This window comes from Nanorana parkeri, unplaced genomic scaffold, assembly GCF_000935625.1.
Source record: "Nanorana parkeri isolate BGI_ZX_2015 unplaced genomic scaffold, ASM93562v1 scaffold10, whole genome shotgun sequence".
In the NCBI taxonomy this organism is placed as follows: domain Eukaryota; kingdom Metazoa; phylum Chordata; class Amphibia; order Anura; family Dicroglossidae; genus Nanorana; species Nanorana parkeri.
The window spans coordinates 383364-383615 of NW_017306278.1; positions in this window are offsets into that span (position 1 = coordinate 383364).

Consider the following 252-nt stretch of genomic DNA (forward strand, 5'->3'; position numbering starts at 1 on the left):
ATATATTTATATAGTCACATCATAATACATTTCTCATAACACCCGTGACCATATGGTGTTATGAGAAATGTATTATGATGTGACTATATACCCTAGGAACTCATGCACAGTGCAACTATATGAATATTCCTGATATTTACGAAGGATGCCATCTGGAGAGCAAATACCTAACCTTGCTTTCCCCGCACATATTCCCACTGCTATATCCTTGTCACCAAATACCTCACTTGTTTTATTTGTAAGAACTGTACA